Source organism: Anneissia japonica, unplaced genomic scaffold, assembly GCF_011630105.1.
Source record: "Anneissia japonica isolate Jap-2015-1 unplaced genomic scaffold, ASM1163010v1 scaffold17857_len154030_cov113, whole genome shotgun sequence".
In the NCBI taxonomy this organism is placed as follows: Eukaryota; Metazoa; Echinodermata; class Crinoidea; order Comatulida; family Comatulidae; genus Anneissia; species Anneissia japonica.
The window spans coordinates 54478-72278 of NW_022754816.1; the positions used below are offsets into that span (position 1 = coordinate 54478).

Sequence of the window (17801 nt, forward strand, 5' to 3'; positions counted from 1 at the left end):
GCCTCTATGCGCTTGGTGATTGAGCTCTTTGAGTTGGATATTTTGAGGAAAAAAAATTTAAAAAAAAAAAAAATAAAAAAAAAATGTAAAAAAAAAAATTTAAAAAAAGATTAAAAAAAATTTTTTTTTTTAAATTTAAAAAATATATAAATATCTCAGTTATTATTATTGATAACTTTCCAATAGCATCAATAATAACGAGTCAAGCCCTTACCCTCAATTGGCACATTTCTTCCTTCGCTTTGGTTTTCTGTATGCGTATAAAAAAATATATATATATTTCAAATTATAAACAAAGTTTGATAATTTAACGCTTAATTTATTCAAAACCAACAAATGAGAAGAAAAAAAATTATGTTTGTAACAAAAAAGAAATTTTAATAAAGCAAATAATTACAATAGTTGATGTATAAGCATTAACAAAACATTATTATGGGTGTGTGAAGGTTAATAAGGAAAAAATTAAGCTAGGTGAAGATGAAATAATCAGTAAATACCTTACCTTCAATCGAATTTTGTTCTGTAGAGTAAAATAAATCATAATTATTTATATTTTTATAGGTAATAATTACAAATATTTGGTGTATAAGCATAGTATTGGCGTGTGAAGATTAATAAGAAAAGGGAAAAACTAAAGGGAAAAAAATCAGCAAAGACCTTAGTATTACTAGAATTTTCAGTTTGGTCTGTTGAGTAAAAAAAATAAAATAATATCAATACACCTATCATAAATTTTTATATGTAACAATTACAAATTTTTATGTATAAAGTTAAGAAAAAATATTATGGGTGTGTAAAGATTAATAGGAAAAAAGGTGTAAAGATTAAATAAGTAAATACTGTATTACCTTGAATAGCCCGATTTGCGTCTTCGACTGCCATTGCAAACTGTATGTTTCCCAGCAAATCATCTTGGAATAACATGCCCATTATATCATCTAATAATCTGTCTGTAATCGGATCCATCTTAATTTCGTCTGGTTGTATAATACTGCCCTACCATGACAAAAGGAAGTAACTGATGTTTGCATAGGCCTGTGTTTAAACATAGACAGACGACAAGTTTGTGGTGCTTGTAATTCTAGATTACAGACAGTGAACTTAGCTATCTTCCAATTATACTGATGTTTGCATAGGCCTGTGTTTAAACATAGACAGACGACAAGTTTGTGGTGCTTGTAATTCTAGATTACAGACAGTGAACTTAGCTATCTTCCAATTATGCATTCAAGGTTTGCCATTCTCACTTAGCAACAGACTTTGTTATCTTGTTTTGGAATAGTAACCAAAACATTGTATCAGTTCAGGTCATGAATACAATGCAACAGGTTCTGGAGAAGAAACTGATGTAAGTTTATATTGAATTATGTTCTAGGATTATAGTTAATAAATAAGATTAAATTAGTACTCTCATTTAGTACATAATCATCATTATTAGCAGTTTATAAATGCTGTTGACCAGTATGATATAATAAGGGACCTGATACTGTATAATAATTGCAGTATATTATGTTACTGTAATGATTATTTATAATAATCACCCCTTAGATATGAATTACCTTTAATTTATATGTTTATATTTTCTATTTTATTATATGTTGTATAGCATGTATTGGTATTCTATTTAAATTAACGTTTGATTCATTTCTACCTCTACCAGAACCGAAAATAGTAACGCACAGGATGCAAGGTTAAATTCTCACCTGATCAGTTTATTTCCACTCTCCTATTTACGTAGCTGTGGGCTTGCTGCTGATTGGTTGTTTAAAGTTCTTAGGTCCGCATTTTAGCGATCGATTTAAAATCTTCCTTTTTTGTTTTCTTCTAATGGTTTCTTGACGTCTCTTTCAAGTTTGTGGATCGTATATACATTTTTGTCTCTTTGTTTTTGCATATAATTATTGAATTTAGCGGGGGGTTTTTTTTGTTTCTAAGAGATATTTTTTCGACACTTTAAATAATTGCACAACACAGACAACGTAATTAGAACACCACTGTGTAGGCGCAGCATTTATTAGTTAAATCAATATAACTTAATCGAACTTTATTTTTGGTTGTTCTTTCAGATCCGTGTAGAACCATCATCAACCTGTCCGATGCTGTAGTGTATCCAGCCTCGTTAATTAGAATACGTCTTGCAGCATTCCCATATTTCCACTAGAAAAATTTCGGTGAAGTTGAAATCTATAGAGGTAAAATGAATTTGCCCTCTCTTCCCCACGTTCGTAGGTGTTGCCTCCCTTGCCTTATCAGATCTTGCATCAACCGGTCGGGAGCTTCTCCGGGTCTCGGCCGCTTATTCAACCAACGACACTCTCTATCTTTATCACTTTGCCATTTCGTCTCAAAATAAAGAGACTATCGAAAACAAAATATTTCTTTGTAATATATTTTTTTTATTGGTATATCATATGCAATCGTAATTCAACAACCGTTCATTCCAGTACTTGAGATACGCCCTTGTCCTGCACTTTGCTGTTTGCAGCAAATCTCTTTTTGCTGTACATTCTGTGAAGACTGTCGTTTTTTCACCTGTCACAATCCACTGGTGTTTTTTTATACAGCGGTATAATACTCTTGGACTCTATCTTCTGTAGAGTTTCCATTTGTCGTCGAGCGTCGGTCTTTCCAAGTCTGTATTCTTTTCTCCACGTTCGAAACCAAAGTCGGAATTCGAACGCGTTGCCTCCCTTTGAAAAAAAAATTTCGTCGTTCCGGTTTGCGATCTCTTCTGTTGGACGATTGCTGTCGTCTTTTGTTTTCCCCTCCCCTCCCCCCAACGTCAAGTCCATCGTCTTTAAGATAACGGTGTATACTGTTGTTCTTTTTCGCGTGCAGCAAGTCCATCGTTGTTTTTGTGCTTTCTTCCATAACTTTCTTGTCCTGATCTTTTTCCTTTTTGCCTTTTTTTTGTCGATACATTTTCGACTCCCCTGTTCAGTTTATTCACATAAAGTTGTGCTTTCGTTCTCTCCGCAATCTCAGGCAAGAGTCGGAATTTGAATCGGAACACGTGCAGATCGCACCATTCGTTGGTCATGCGTATCGAACGAGCCACTCCGTCCGCCTTCCTGGGTAAGTGGTCGCGACGTCAGGTTCCAGACGTCAGGTTCCATGCGAACATGACTGTTTCCTTCCACGATGTTCGTTGTGGCATTTCCTGGTAAGTTCTCTTTCTATTCCCGATTAAAATCAAGGAGATTTTCCAACCTCAACAGCAGTCGCAAAACCGATCGGTCTCAAGCATCATGGATGGAACAGCGTCGGAGTACAACAGCGGATCGTGCAGCAAGTCGAGAATTGTTGTTGTGCCTTCTTCCATAACTTTCTTATCCATATCTTTTTCTTTGGTCTGGTCTTCTTTTCCTTTTTGCGACTCCCCTGTCAGTTTATTTACATAAAGTTGCGCCTTGTTTCTTCCGCAATCTCCGTTGTCGAGTTCCTGGGTAAGTGTGGCGACGTCAGTTTCCGTGCGCACATAATACCGGTTTCTTTCCACGATATTCGTTATATCCTTCCCTGGTAAGTGTGGCGACGTCAGGTTCAATGTCGGGTTTCCCCCCGAACTTCGAAATTCCACGAATCTCTTTCCAATCAAAGTGTTTGCACAGTAAGTCTGTCAAAACAGGAACGTTACACCTTCCATTTCCTCGTCAATCAATCATCGCCGGTGTTCATCCACGAACGGCGGTATCTCGAACCTTGTAGGTTCTTCTTTTATCTTGGCAACCTTTTCCTGCCAAGGTTCTCGTCGGTCGTTGTTTCCAGCATGTCTTTCTTTACTTTAATAATTTCTTTGTTAGAGCGCTTCTTCCGATTTCCCGAATTGTTTCGTTGCTTTCTTTTTTGGCCTCTTCTCTGAAGTGTTGCTTCGAAGAGTCCGTAGGTCTCTCCATCCTGTACAGTCTCGTTGTACTCCATCGTTCTAAGACGGTTATTATTCTTTACTTACTCCATCTTTTATTTAAAAATAAAATATGCTATGTTGCATTCCTTTGTATTTTGGCACATTTCTTTTTATACACGGACCGTTTCTTTTCTGGCACTTTTTTTTGTTAACCTTGTGCCGGTACACTTCTTCCTCCGGTGGGGGATCGAGCTTGCTTGCAGTTTAAACTTCAATCTTCGGCACTGTTTGCCACACTTTGCATCGGTGCCAGTCTTTTACTTTACGAGTGTTGAACTGTGTTCAAGAGAAGAACTCAACTAGATTATTTTTCCCTTTCGTCGTCACGGCCATCGTAAGTTGGCTCGTTTGCAGCATTCTCTTCTTTTTCTTAACATTTAGGAAATCCTCATTGCCCCACTTTAGTTTGTCGGCATTGACAATTAAAATAAAAAACTAAGAAAATTGAAATCATGCCTAAATGTGTTTATATTTTTTGGACTTTCATTCAAAAGAATTCTAGAATCTCCAGGACATATAATGCTGTAACTGCCGAACGAATACAACGAGAGTACCTATTTTGTAGAGTTTAGCTCGGTATCGATAACGTCATCGTTATAGATCTAAGGCAAACGTAGAAACGCATGACGTAATGGGTCTGCTGAAAACATAGGATAGGCCAACGACGTCATCGGTCTGAGAAACGATGATCAGCTACGTACCTTGACGTCATCGGGTGCACCCGACGCTGTATAAAACAACAGTCTTCCAAACACAAAACTCTCCACTTTGCGACGAAGTTAAATCAAGTACTTCGATGAAGATGGAGAAATTCGAACCTAAGAAACTGTTGGAGATAAGAACAGGCATGTCCGGTTTGCTGAAGACGTGCGGAGGCGGAGAGGCACCCCTTGCAGAGGCTGTGACGTTCATCGCAAACATCGATTCCAGAGACGTTCCGACGATCATGTTCTTCGACGGGCCGGATGGTCCTTTCGCCAAATGGTGCACGCCGTTCGTGGCCGACCAGTTTCTAGAAACCTGCCGTTCTAGCGGACGGCAAGGCGTCACCTACACGGACGTTGTAATGAAGGCTGAGAACGACAAGTTGATGATGCCGATGGCTTTCCTGTGCGTCCATCCCGAGGAAGGTCCGATTCAGCTGGTAGACGAAATGGGAACGGTGTTTTCCGCCACTGCGATGCCGTTCGTCCTGATTAACAGCGACAGACTTCCGAGCGAAAGAAGGAAAAGAAAGATGGTTTGCGGAGACTCTACGCTGCCCATGTTCGATCGCCCGCAACTCGCCGACATGTTAGGCGTCGATGCTCGGTCTCCTGGAAAAAGTCCCACCGTCAATAACGTTCACTCGAAAAGAACGACGAACAGTCTAGTTGGACAATTCCTAAACAAAATTCTCCGACAACTACAGGCGTCGACGAACGTGCAGTATCCCGTCGAAACTCATTCGCGGGAACAACCGACGACGACGACTCCGACGGTCCATCCTGTCGACACGGGAGGCTTCGAAAAGAAAAGTTTACCGCCTTTACCGACACCCGTCGAAATCCATCCTCAGCAACAGCAGGAGCAGCAGCTTGAGGAGGAGGTGGTACGAACGTCACGGACACCAAAGGTAAACGTGTCCGTAAACATGTGCAAAGACAACGTACTCTACGACAGACGATGGAAGAGATGGAGTAAGCGAAAGATCGAATGTATGGCCGCTAGTTTTAAAGAACTGAAATCGTGAAACGACAACGAAACATGTTGACGGAATTGGAACAGACTAGATCGGAAACGGAGGCGATTTCGACGAATCTGAAACAGTTGAGATCTGAAACGGCGGATATTTCGAGAGACTTGGAACAGATGAGATACGATACGGTGAAACAGAAACAAGATGTTTCGACGGATTTGGAACGGATTCGATCTGAGATGGAGGAGCATAAACGACAAATTTGGACGGATTTGCAACAGATGCGATTGGAAATGCGAGAGCAGACACGAAAGTTTCGGACAATGTTATTGGAATTTGGAAATCAGATGATTGCCGATAAAAGGATTTTTAAAGAAAATTAAGTTAAGTTGTTTTGTTGACAATTAAAAAATAATATATATAAAAAAGAATTATGATATGTCGATTTTTTTTTCTTTCGTTTCCTTTGTTTCGATACGACGGTGTTGATGATGATTGATGATGGGGGTGGAGAACACACGCACACATCAACGGAAAACTTTAGGTAAAAAACAAAAAAAATATATATATAGAGGGTGGCAGACACGTTTTATCGAACATCGGAACATGGCTACAACTTCTTTCGTCCGAACGTATTCCGATATTCCACAAAAACCCGTCTGCCGCTCTATATCGAGTGTCCATGACGTCATCCATTCTCTCTACATAGCTTAACGTCATACTCGAAAGTGAGTTATAGCAAATTTTTTAAGTTTGAAGATTTGTTGGATCGTAAGTTTAAAATGCTACAAGACGTTGCAGCCGATACTCGAGATTACGAATTGGAAGCTGTCGAGGATATGCGAGAAAAGATTCTCAATATCATGAAGGACAATACCATAGAATGCAAGGATGCCGTCGTAAGATCAGATTGGGACGATACAAGGCGCCTTATAAACGGTGTCATCATAGGTGAAAAACTGTGTTGGCGAGCCTGTAAAACGGTTGAGAACGTTGAGGATGAATATTATCTACTATCGAGACCATCACCCATCCTAAAGACAAAGTTGCTGAAATTCATTAAAAACGTTACAAATTTGCGTTGTAAGACGGAGAGCGATTTATACGAGATTCTACGAAACAACTTCCATGAAATTTATTTTAATTCTGTCGTATATAAAAATGGATATTCAAAGGGAAATTGACGAGTTTGGGTAGGACTTTCATTGAACTTTATGCAAAAGTTGCGGGTAAAGTAATTTCCATGGACTGTAAAATCAACGATAGGCTCTCCAAAATCCTACGTCATCGGTAACTTCTCTCTGCACAGCTTAACGTCATCGGGTGCTCCCAACACAAACAATATAAACTGACACGCACGCGAAGATTAGTACAGTCTTTTAGAAGAGCACTCACGTACACACTCGCACGCACACCAATGATGTCTGGAGAGCTCTTGCCAAAGATCTACGAGAAGTTTTCTCCATGGACTATAGGCGAGCGAAAGAGAGTGGATCGCCTTACAACAGCTGCCGTAATTTCCAGAGAGATCGCCAGGGAATTTATATCGTCGCCGGACACCGAATCGTCTCTCTCTCGATACGCCGAAACGATGCGAGAGATCGCCGAAAAGATGGACGTTCGGCAAGGACTCGAATTGGATGCCGCCGCGGCGGTGATCGACTTCGAAGAAGACGGTTTCCCGGGTCTGTTTTCGTGCCTCAACGACATGCTCGAAATCGGGGTCGAATCGTCATTGTGTACTTGTTCGGTAGGAAAGTGGCAAAGAGATGGGCAGAGAAAGGTCTCGAGGACTACGAAGATACCGTAGCCGAGTACGTCGGCGAATACGTCGCCTCGAAATTGTCTGGTTGGATATCCGAACGTGGAGGATGGGTAAGTGTGATTCAGAGGGCGGCAAACACGTTTTCGAGAGCGTCAGTTTTCACCGATCGTATCCCGATGTACGGACGAAAAATAATAATAATTTAATAATCATCATTTTTCTCTCCACTTCAGGATGACTTCGTGGAAATATTCGGCCGCAGACGTCGAAATTCGCTCTCCGACCTCACTGTTCCGATCCTGCTGGCGGTCATGTTGGCAACTCCGTTCGTTTTGTCTAACTGCAGATGACTCTAATCTCGTTTTGATATCGAATAAAAAGCCGTCGTTTATAACTGTACAAATGTTTAATAAAATCTGTTTCGATATTGAATATTAAATTGTAGTTGACATACCAAACAATGCGTCTTTCGTTTAAGTCATTGCTTTGTGTATGTGTGCTTGTGTTGTGTGTGAGTGTGTGTGATAGAAAAAAAAAGCAGATAATTTTTATTCGTACAATTATTTTCCCTCTCTTCTGGTTTATGTAAGGATGTGTAAAGAAACAACTAGATTCTCCGAGTTACAACAGCATCACGTTTGTTATAGTCGATCGGAAACTGTAAATGAGTAAACAGACAACAAATATACGTTTCTTTTTTTTTTTAATCAAAAACAACTATAACTACAATCGTATGTGTTTAAACAATTACAAATATATACAGTTATTCGAACGAGGCGTAATCGTGGTCGCCTTGAACGACCGTTCTCATTCTCTTTAACTCGGCGTCGTCTATCGTGCCGCAGCTCCTCTTACGCCCAGCAAAGCCATTGGCGACGGAGTTGGGAAGGGCGTGTCCTTTGTTCAGAAGCACCACGTTGGGAACGGAGGCGAATTTTGCTTCAGTCGTCAACCGCTCGTTCATTGCCTTCAGCAGTAGAGTTTCCGCAGCAAACAGTTGTCCGTTCTCTCGAACGAAGCCGCAGTAGCAACGGACGTACGGACGCACGTCCCTTTCACTTCTGACGAACGTGACGGACAATCTCAAAGTTTCGTTGAATTGCCAAAGCACCTGCTTTTTTCGAAACGGTTCCAGCAGATCTTCCTCGTCCTTCACGGCCATCGCCATCGCGACGATCCTGTCGGCGTCCCTGTCGATGGACGGCACGTCGTCTCCTATTGTGCCGAGTCTGACGGCGTATTCGTCCAATTCCAACGAGGCATTCGACACGCCGTACATATTCAGAAGCGTGTGCGTGTCTTCGATGGTTCCTTGCCTGCCCACACACCTCACTACGTCCACCTTGGTCCAGGCAAAGCATTCGTAGTGTCTCCCGCCTTCAGTCTCCGTAGCGGAGAACGCTACCTCGAGAGAGATCTGTTTCGCGTTACAGAATGCCACCGTCAGGATGCGACCTCCATTGGCTGCCAGCAAGTTTTCCAACACGATGTTATTTTCGGTGAAAATCTTAACCATTCTGGCTACGATTTTTCTGTTCGTCTTCTCTGCCATGGCGTCGAGGTTCGCTGATTCCGAATGTATCGTTTCGTGATGATTCGCGAGTATATATAGGGATTAGTCAGCTGACGTTTTCTAAGTATCCATGACGTCATCGTTACCGGCGCATCGATGCTTTCAAATAAGGGCGTACGGATGACGTCAAGGTTCTAAGTACCCATGACATCATCGTTATAGTTGGTTTATAAGCGGCGGAACCAGTCCATTCATTAAAACTAAGCAATGGCCGGGCAAGACGAATTATCGTATCGCGGGATGTTGGTGAACGTCGATAGGTACCTCGAGGATCGAGATGTTGTGGCTCTGAAGTACTTATGCCTGGATGAGAGCATCGGTCTCAGACATGGCGAATTGGAAAAAATTACCAGAGGCCTTGAGTTAATGAATAAACTAGAGGATAGAGCATTACTTTATTCATCGAGATTGGAATTACTTGTCGAGCTTCTGGGACTGATAAGGCGTTCGGAACTTCAACGCCAGGTTTTGGACTTTCGAGGGAGCACGGAAGAACTCGGTGAACAGATAATTTCACCCTATAGGTATGTAATTCTCTTTTTTTTTTAATCGTTTATCTTTAGAGCAAAAAGATTTTTTTCTCGCCAATGATTGCCAAGCTAATTTAATCAGAGACGTAGCCAGGATTTTGAAAGGGGGGGAGCCGTTATGCGAATTACGTATGACCCCGGCGGGGTCAAGGGGAGAATCCCCTGTGAAGTAGCGCACACTGAGCGTTCTTAGGACTGTTTGAGAGAATAAAGTGAAAATTGCAATAGACGCATTATAAATAAACGAAAAAATATTTATATAAGAAATGAACAGTGGCAGATCCAGGAATTCGAAAGAGAAGTGAACCAGAGAGGGACTTTCACAGACCGAGGAACCACCTCAGCCCCACCATGGTTGGGGCTGAGGTAAGAAAATTTATGATTAGGACATCTTCTAGATGGCCGGAAATTACACTCTCGCACTTCAATTTGAATATATTTTCCCTTTTTTTTCCTTAAAAAAATGAAGCGGGGTGCCTTGAATCCACCTCTGCTCAAAACATTCTTTATCCAGAATAGTCATAATCACGAAAAATGGACATGGAAAACCAGATCACATCCTAAAAACAAACAGCAGTCANACTATTAGTAGTAGTATTATTAAACAAACATTTAAAGAAACTTGCAAAAGGATAAAAACGAAATTTAACCACAGTATCGCATTTCTATCTTAAAATAACTGGCCTGAGATTTATGGATTTAAGATTTTTTTTAATCACGCTTAGGCTTACGTGTTCTATTAGGCCTATGTATAACGTGTACTGATGCATATTTACATGTTAGAAGTATTCATTTTAAGTGATCCCAGGAAAGAATTTGTATTGGCTCAAGAATAAGCTTTAAAATTTTAACACTGTGTACAAAGGGGGGGAGCCGCGGCTCCCACGGCTCCCCCCCTGGATACGTCCCTGAATTTAATATTGTTTTTCCCCCATAGGGCCATGATACTTGATTTTGCTTCTGGAATCAACGAAGAAGAGTTGAAATCGCTGAAACCGAGATTGAAATTAACCATACCCGCAACTGTTGGACGACTAATGGAAGCCATAAGATTGATGGTTGAATTGGAAAAACTGGCAGTGATCAGACCTAGACAGGTTGATTTTCTGTTTGAAATTGCTAAGTACTTAAAAAGGGACGATCTCGTTTATACAGTTTTTAATAAGGACATGATAGAAATGTCATGAGATGGATGTTCCATCATGTCCTTATTAAACACTGTATATGTACCTTTGATGATTTATATTATATTCATTTAACAGTGTTAACTTCCTTTAATATATGTACATATGAAATACATGAAATATGTACAGGTAAAGACTACAAAATTACATAGGTTAAACCAGGTACAATTCATTAGGAATATTGTTCAGTAAAAATCTTAGTATTATGGTAGAGTTGAATTACAAAGAAATTATAAAATCACTGAAAAATTCAATAATGCATTGGTCAAAACGAAATTTAACTGTCATAGGAAAAATTACGGTCGTAAAATCATTATTGTTATCTAAACGTACCCATCTAATCCTGGCACTACCAGATTCTCCTGAAAATTTGGTAGGTTAAGAATGGTAAATATAAAAGCATATTTTCAATCTTTAAAAGTTACATGGGTTAGACGACTGTTAACTTCCATAGATACAGACTGGAAATTATTATTTCCAGTCGCAAATAATATCCCAAAAGTATGGCTCCTAGAAGGAGGTTCAACTAAATTAATCACTTTGGCAAAATGTGAACTTCATAATTCCATTTGGATAGATGTTCTAAAAGCATGGTGTGATGTTCTAAAAGCATCGCCTATAATATTTTTTATTGAAACTTATAACAAAAAAGCAATAAAAGTGGAGTCGGCATAAAAATAGGTTTGATGGCTGAAGTGAGATATTGATTGAACGCTGAGGGCCACAGACAAACTTCATACTTCTTATGGTAAACACATGTTAGTAAAAATCTCTTATATGTTGCAGTTACCATTTAGTGCTTAAAATGGTATAAAATTACATAGTTATGCTAATTTTCATCTTTGTAAGCGCATAAGACATTGCAAATTATTTCTTTGACAGTCTTTTGAAGAGTGTAAAGCTCCATTTTATCCCATACATAGTCAAAATATTGGGGGGGGGGATGATACAATGGACCATCTCCCCCTTGTCAATCCCCCATCCCCCCAGCTACGATTATGACAAATATCTGTATATTGGTTGCCAGTCACTCAAAAGCCAGGTCTATAAAAAAAGAAAGGATTAATTTAGGAGCAGTATTTTTGATACGTATGTTCATTGACGAGGAAAGAATTTTGTCCTAATTTTTTGAATAAATAATTGAGCCCAACAAATTAAGCAATTCAATTTTTCAATTTTACAAATGGTATAATTCTGATGACCGGAAACAAATGCTATTTGGAAATTTAGGAGAGCAAATTATTATTCTGTCAATTTAGTTCATGCATTCATGTTTAATTTCATGTTTTACATATAGATTTATAGGCCACTTCAATAATACGAACATCTCACTATTGATTTTTTTGCAGGAGGACTATGATAGATTACGACCATTATCCTATCGAGGAACAGATGTTTTTCTGCTTTGCTTTAGCGTTGTAGGCAGCGCTTCATGCAAAAGGCCATGCAAAAATTTGATTTGACACAAAATGGCTACTTACAAGGATGCTTGGCAAATGTGGGCGGGCCAACCCAGCCTTAAAGTTTTTCCACCCAGTCTAAAGCTAATTCTATAGCCCTCTATCCACCTTTGTAAAGACCCTTGCCCATCCTTAAAATCCATTTTTACTATTTAGACTTTACCAATGATATTAACAACTCGCCCTTAATGTTCTACAACCCTCCCTTAGTTTTCTTACAGCTACAACTCTGTATATGTACAGAACCGTAACGTTACACCTTTTCTTTATTCGTAGGCCAAGCTCCATGGAATGAGATTAAAACATCCCAGTTCAGAGAACACTGGTTGAATGCGCTCCAGGAACCAATTCACACAGGTGTGAAGTTCCTTGTCGGTGATCAGCAGATAGATGCCCATAAGCTGGTGTTGTGTTGTGCTTCCAAGTTCTTCGCTCGGGTATTTGCAGTGCAAGCCCCATATACTGTAAGTAACTTACATACATTTGTTTTTTTTATATTGACCAAATGCAATGGACCTTTCAGACAGTCAATGAAAATAAACTACTGACCAATCAAAACAGGGACAGAAAGACACGCCTCTTCTACAAACACACATGTGTTGACCCACAAGCGCATATGGTTGTACACTGTTGTTTTGTAGGACTTTAGCAATGATATCCAAGGGGCGGGGCTAAAGCCAAATTTACATTGCTGTCAGTGTTGCCACAAAGGCCACATTTCTGCTTCAGACAAATAATATTCTTCAACGCATTTTGGTTGAATAAACACACAAACATTTCATGATAATTTTTACCATTTTTGACTGAATTTGAATTAGATTTCACTGTACACTATACAGTATGTGTTGATCCTTATTATACACAAGAAATAAATGATCGTGACACACAAGTTAACATTCAACAGTTCGTTTTATTCAATACTGTCTCTACGCCATGTTATGTGTATGTGTGTATAGGTAGCGCTATGAATGTATAATCAAGTATCACTACACCTTCCCCCTTCAGAGAGTGTGGAAGTGTTCCTTTTAAAGATTAAACGTAGTGTACCATGTAATCTACAAATTAACAGTATTTCTTATTATTATTATATCACAGTTCTGGTATTCACTATTAAGTCTAAGTGCTGTATGATTCGTTAAAGAACTTTGGGTTTAGTTTCGATTGACGCTCACTTCTACGAAGAGTTTTGGTACTGCCTGAACTTGGCTGGTTTTCCTGTTTTTGTGCATTGACTTGATACGTCTGCTCATCTTCCTCCTTCTCGTCGCTTTCTATTTGTGTGGGTGGTTGTGTTTTAAGGAGATGTTTCCTGTTTCTTCTGATGATATCTCCTGTTTCTGTCTTGACCATGTATGATCGGTTAGGCAAGACTTCAGTTATTACGCCCGCCCTTGACCATAGTGGTTTGTTTGATGTTGGTTTGCACATATTCTGTACTCTCACTGTGTCACCTACATGGAGAGGTTCCATTGGTGTAGATGTTTCGTCAAAGTTTCTCTTTTGCCGTTGTTTAAGCTTTTTATTGATAATCTGTGTTTGTCCCCACAAGCTTTGGGTTTAACAAGGTATGTTTTATCGGCAAGTTGGATTTTATCTTTCTGTTGAAGAGTAGTTCTGCTGGTGACACTCCATGTTCAAGTGGTGTACTTCTATATACTTGTAAAGCCAAATGTAGGTCTTCGCCACTATTTTTGACTTTACGGATCATGGTTTTCACTATTTTGACTGCATTTTCAGCTTGGCAATTGGATGCAGGATGGTGAGGGCTTGAAGTTGTATGCTTAAAATTCCACATTGTAGCAAAGTCTTTGAACTCCCTACTTGCAAACTGTGGCCCATTATCGCTGATCAGTTCTATTGCTGTACCGTGACGAGCAAAGATGGATTTAATGGAATTTATTACATTCTTGCTAGTTTTGCTAGGTAGGGTACCAATCTCTACATATTGCGAGTAGTAATCCACCACTACAATGTAATCTTTGCCGTCAACCTCAAACTGGTCCGCTCCAACTTTCTCCCAAGGTCGGGTAGTCAACTTATGTTGTTGCAAGGGCTCTGTCTTTTGCTTATCTCTATACTGAATGCATGTTGAGCATTGTTGTACCATCTAATCTATCTCTTTGTTGTGTACAACACTTCACGTGCTCTGCGCTTTAATACATTTTTCTCTTCCAGGATGACCTTTATGAATTTGTTGGAGCATCATGTTCTGAAGACATCTTGGAATGACAATTCATCTTCTTCCTTTGAAAATAATGCCACCCGACACAGACAACTCGTCCCTGTAGTTCCAGAATTCGACAATACTTGAAGGGCATTGTGTCCGCTTGTCTGGCCACCCCTCTCGGATTCTTTTGCGGAGCTGCAACAGAGTTTCATCTCCTTGAGTTGCAGCTTTTATATTCTGCATCTGAGATTGCGACACTGGTAGCGATGTAATTACCATTCTGATGTATCCCTCAACATCATCTTCTAAGCGTTGATCTTCTTCAGCTACTGTGGTTTTGTCAACAGCTCTTGACAGCGCATCTGCAGCCCATAGTTCTTTACCTGGGGTATATGTTAGGCTGAGATCATGTTTTTGTAGTCTGATACGCATTCGCTGAATTCTGAGTGGACTATCTGGCAGTGGTTTTTTGAAGATGGAGATAAGAGGCTTGTGATCCGTTTCTGCCAGTACTTTGTGGCCAAACAGGAACTGGTGAAAACGTTCACACGCAAATGTCTGCGCCAAACACTCCTTTTCAATTTGGGCATAGTGTGTCTCAGCACTTGTCATTGAACGTGACGCGTATGCCACAGGTGCCCATTCCTGATTGGTCTGTTGTTGCAGCAGAACTGCCCTGATTCCATCCTTAGATGCATCAGCCGACACTTTGCAAGTCTGAGTCGGATTATAAAATTTTAACACTGGGCTGGTTGTCAGAGTCGACTTGACATTCATCCAAGCATTTTCTTGGGCCTCCAACCATACCCAGTCATTCTTGTCAACTAGGAGCTGACGTAGTGGTGCCGTCTTGACTGACATTTCAGGCATAAATTTGGCCAGAAATTTGAAATGATTGCCATGCCTAGAGCAAATGAAACCCAGGAAGAGCTTGATAAATTGAAAGCAGTTTCAAGAATTTTTGATGAACCAAGACTGGAAGAAGTAATCAAAAAACATAGAGAATGATGAGAAATTTCTCAATCCAAGTATTGGAACTTTGCTTATAATGATGAGATGGGTAAACAAGCTAAGCAGATCTTTCTAAACCAATCTGCATTGTCTGACATCAAGTTCAATATAGAAGGTATGTTTCTTTCTGATTTTACTTAAGCCGAGCACTTATTACACCCACCTCGATACTAAGAAGAATGCGACATGCTTGCAACAGATTGTTTTTAATGATGATCCGTTCAGACTGCCGCTGACAATCAGCAGACGGCATCGTTTATTGGATTCTTTGAGAATAGATTCGTCAAACGAAGGTTGTACGACCGTTGTATGACGCAGTGACTGCCCGGCTTCACTCATATTCAAAAATATTAATATTGTTACTATTTTTGTTGTTGAAGCTGTTCGTAAGGTTGTATACCTGCTACTGGTACCATGTAGCCCAATACTACCTGCCGCATTGTCAGTGTGTTGTCGACAAAAGCGGCTCCCCCACATGGTTTTCCAGCCTTTATTAATTTTGGTGGGGGGGGGGGGGGTCGAAAGGGGAAGTGTCTGGGAAGTCCTGAGAATCTCTGAGAAATCGGGATGGATTCCCGGAAGCAAGCAAAAAAAATATATATATGAATTTACAGATTATGTTTTTACTACTTCACAGAAGTCAGTTCCGTTGGGTATCACCATGCACGGCAAAATAAATTAAATTAAATTAATTTATGTTTAGAAAGCTCATTTAACCAGATCTCCTGAAAAGGATTTCTTCGAAAATGGGACCCCTGTATTTCTATGAATGCAAATTATAGCTTTACATATCTTTCAAATGTAGGTACAACCATGTTTGCTCATACGATAGTTCTAGCAACGAGAAGCGAAGTCATGTCGGCAACTCTGGGGAAGTTTCCATAACAGATGCTGGAGATTTTTTTTTGCTCTTCTGGAGTACCTGTACACAGATCATTCACCAATCGAAGGTAAAGATTCTATTGGAATTATGATTCTCGGTGATAGGTTCTGCCAACCTCGTCTGAAGAACTTATATGCGAGTTGTACATCACCAAAGAAGTGGAGGTTGCCACAGCAGATAGCATCGCAGGTGCTGATATTGATGGTATTGAACTACTGAACACAGCTCAGGTAATTTTTTATATATTTTTTTAACTGTTGTATGCCTATATAGTCTGGTTAAGTCTAATCTAATTTAATAGTCTGGTTAAGTCATAAAGCTATTCCTAATATTTCACAGTGGTTAATATCAAACATTTTAAGATGGGAAGAAAAAATAACAGAGGAAAATTTGATGGCATCACAATTTTATGTCACATGTTTGTATCAGTTACCCATATGGACATGATGATGTCATGTCATATCACTTCCTTATATGGGCATGGTGATATATACACATGGGCAAATCACTTGTTATTGTCACATTCACTTTGGGGGAAATTTAATGATGTCAAAATTTATATCAATTGCCCATATACGGTATCAGCATGATGATGTCATATCACATCTATATATGAGCATGATGATGTAATATACACATATAGAGTACTACAGTGTTACGTCACGATACTATGTGATAGTACTCCGTTGCTATTGTTGCAACATGTGTTCAACCGGAAGCCATTTTCTCCACTGACAAACTATTGATCCCAATTTCTAACATAATTATTGAGATGCTGTATCTTAGTTTTTCTTTGTAAATTTTAATTGATGATTAAATGTGGGTTCGATAACTAATATAATGCGAGCTTTTGTGTTTTTAGTAGATTTTGATGGTAAAATATTAGATTCTAAAATGCCTATTTCAGAAAGCCTATGAAGTCATTCAGGCATAATGAACTGTAACCAACGTCTGGTTGGCAACAGATGGTGCTACGTGGCGTTGTGATGACACAACTGTGGTACTCTATATAAGCAAATCAGATGTTTTTGTCACAATAAATTTGATAATGTAGATATGGAACTAGATTTTTAAAAGAATAATTAAAGTCATATTGTGTAATACTATGTTAATTTTAGATTATTAACTGATTCTGTGTTTTTTTCTTTATTTTCATATTAGCTGTACAATTCACAACAGCTCTCCGACTGGTGCCTTCATTTCATCTCGAGCAATTACACAGCGTTTGAAGAGAAGCCAGACTTTTGCAATCTAAGTGACGCAAACATGGGATATGGTTACAAAGAATCGCTGGCCACCTCTAGATTACCTGAAGGAAGAGAAGGAATACTCGTGTGATAATCTTGCGCTTCATAATTTCTGAGGAGTCGGCAGCAAGATACCCAATTTCAAGAAGTAAAGGGTACCCATCTACTCTACACACAGGGTTTGCTGAAAGCGCATTGATTGACAATCATGTCATCTCGGAAAAAGATATGTCAATTATGTGGCTCTCTGTTAACACACTTTAGTGCACTCACAGAAGTGTAAAGAATGAGTAAATATTATCTTTAATTATATGTATAAAATATCTATCTATCTATCTATATATATATATATATATATATATATATATATATATATATATATATATATATAAGTAA

At 39.3% G+C, this 17801-nt stretch overlaps 1 long non-coding RNA gene and 1 pseudogene across 1 annotated transcript; one reads left to right on the top strand and one right to left on the bottom strand.

Annotated features, from left to right (window-relative positions):
• Positions 1 to 214: 214 nt before the first annotated feature.
• Positions 215 to 967, bottom strand: LOC117123265. Its single transcript, XR_004447832.1, has 3 exons — positions 849 to 967; positions 503 to 520; positions 215 to 250 (listed from the first exon to the last, which is right to left on the bottom strand). It is a non-coding gene; the product is annotated as an uncharacterized LOC117123265 (long non-coding RNA).
• Positions 968 to 9130: 8163 nt separating this feature from the next.
• LOC117123251 lies at positions 9131 to 17787 on the top strand (annotated as a pseudogene).
• The last annotated feature ends 14 nt before the right edge of the window (positions 17788 to 17801 follow it).